The sequence below is a fragment of the Palaemon carinicauda genome, chromosome 1, assembly GCF_036898095.1.
Source record: "Palaemon carinicauda isolate YSFRI2023 chromosome 1, ASM3689809v2, whole genome shotgun sequence".
NCBI classification, from domain to species: domain Eukaryota; kingdom Metazoa; phylum Arthropoda; class Malacostraca; order Decapoda; family Palaemonidae; genus Palaemon; species Palaemon carinicauda.
In genome coordinates this window covers 165,147,140-165,149,639 of record NC_090725.1, presented here as the reverse complement: position 1 = coordinate 165,149,639, position 2,500 = coordinate 165,147,140, and positions in this window count along the sequence as shown.

Here is a 2,500-nt window from a genome sequence, read left to right as displayed (position 1 = left end):
ATACACACACCCCGCACTCTAGTTTTGGGGTGTTTGAATGTGCATGGATGTAGTACGATAGAGAGTAAAAGATGTGAAATTGGAAGAATGTTTAGGAATAGAAGGATGGATGTATTGGCCTTGTGTGAGACAAAGATGAAAAGAAAGGGTGAAGTGATGTTTGGTGAAATGTCTGGTAGAGTGTCTGGGATTGAAAGGGGAAGAGCGAGAAAGGGTGTGGCTCTATTACTGAGTGAATGGATGACAGGTAAAGTAGTGAAATGGAAGGAGATATCATCTAGGTTAATGTGAGTAAAGGTTAGGTTGGGTAGGGAATGTTGGGCGTTGGTCAGTGCGTATGGGCTAGGTAATGAGAAAAGTGAAGAAGAGCGGAATGAGTTCTGAATGAATTAACCAGGTGTGTAGAAGGATTGGGTAGAAGGAATTATGTAGTTGTCATGGGTGACTTAAATGATAGAGTGGGCGCTGGAGAGGTAGAGGGTGCCATTGGGCAGTATGGCGTACCAGGTGAAAATGAGAGTGGTGAGAGACTGGTAGATATGTGTGTTGAACAAGAGATGGTAATAAGTGCTAGCTTTTTCAAAAAGAAAGATAAAAAGAAGTATACATGGGTAACAGTGGCAAATGGAAGAGCAGTAGTAAGGGCATTAATGGATTATGTGTTGATAACTAAAAGAATGTTTGGAAGATTGAAAGACTTGCACGTGTCTAGGGGTATGGCTAACGGTATGTGTTATCATATTTTGGTGGAAGAAAAATTAGTTGTAGCAAAAGAGTGGGGGAATAGAGTAGGTGGATGTAAAAGGGAGCTCGTGAAGGTTGAATAGCTAATAAAACCGGGGGTAAAAAGTAAATATCAGGAAAGGTTGAAAATGGCATATGACGAAGTGAGAGTAGGAGAAACTGGTAATTTAGAGGAGGAGTGGAAGTTAGTAAAAGAAAATTTCGTTGGGATTGCAAGTGATGTGTGTGGCAAGAAGGTTGTTGGAGGCAGCATGAGGAAGGGCAGTGAATGGTGGAATGAAGGAGTGAAGGTAAAAGTAGAAGAGAAAAAGAGGGCTTTTGAAGAATGGCTGCTGAGTAATAGTATAGAGAAGTATGAAAAATATAGAGAGAAAAAGGTGGAAGTAAAGCGCAAGATACGTGAGGCAAAGAGGGCAGCTGACCTGAGGTGGGGTCAGGGATTGGGTCAGTCATATAAGGAGAATAAGAAGAAGTTTTGGAAAGAAGTGAAGGGAGTAAGGAAGGCTGGTTCAAAAATTGAACAGACAGTGAAAGATGGAATTGGAAGGTTGTTAAAAGGAGAGGAGTCAAGGAAAAAGTGGGCGGAATATTTTGAAAGTTTACTTAATGTAGAGGATAATAGGGAGGCATATATAATTGCTGTTGCAAGTGTTCAGGTGCCGGTGATGGGAGATGAGAATGAGAGAGAGATTACAATAGAGGAAGCGAGGAGAGCACTAGATGAAACGAGAGTAGGTAAAGCATCTGGTATGGATGGTGTGAGAGATGAGATGTTGAAGGAAGGGGGTGTGACTGTACTTGAATGGTTGGTGATATTGTTTAATATGTGTTTCGTGTTGTCAATGGTACCAGTATATTGGGTTTGTGAATGTATTGTACCATTATATAAGGGTAAGGGAGATGTGCATGAGTGTTGTAATTCAAGAGGTATTATTTTGTTGAGTGTAGTTGGAAAAGTATATTGTAGAGTAATGATTAATAGGATTAAGGATAAAACAGAGAATGCAATCTTAGAAGTACAGGGTCGTTTTAGAAGAGGTAGGGGTTGTATGAATCAGTTTTTACAGTTAGGCAGATATGCGAGAAATATTTAGCTAAAGGTAAGGAGGTGTATGTTGCGTTTATGGATCTGGAGAAAGCATATGATAGAGTTGATAGGGAAGCAATGTGGAATGTGATGAGGTTATATGGAGTTAGTGGAAGGTTGTTGCAAGCAGTGAAAAGTTTTTTACAAATGTAGTAAAGCATATGTTAGAATAGGAAATGAAGTGAGTGATTGGTTTCCAGTGAGAGTGGGGTTGAAACAGGGATGTGTGATGTCGCCGTGGTTGTTTAACTTGTATGTTGATGGAGTGGTGAGAGGGGTGAATGCTCGAGTGCTTGGACGAGGATTAAAACTGGTAGACGAGAATGACCATGAATGGGATGTAAATCAGTTGTTGTTTGCGGATGATACTGTACTGGTTGCAGACACAGAAGAGAAGCTTGACCGACTAGTGACAGAATTTGGAAGGGTGTGTGAGAGAAGGAAGTTGAGAGTTAATGTGGGTAAGAGTAAGGTTATGAGATGTACGAGAAGGGAAGGTGATGCAAGGTTGAATGTCATGTTGAATAGAGAGATACTTGAGGAGGTGGATCAGTTTAAGTACTTTGGGTCTATTGTTGCAGCAAATGGTGGAGTGGAAGCAGATGTACGTCAGAGAGTAAATGAAGGTTGCAAGGTGCTGGGGGCAGTTAAAGGAGTAGTAAAAAATAG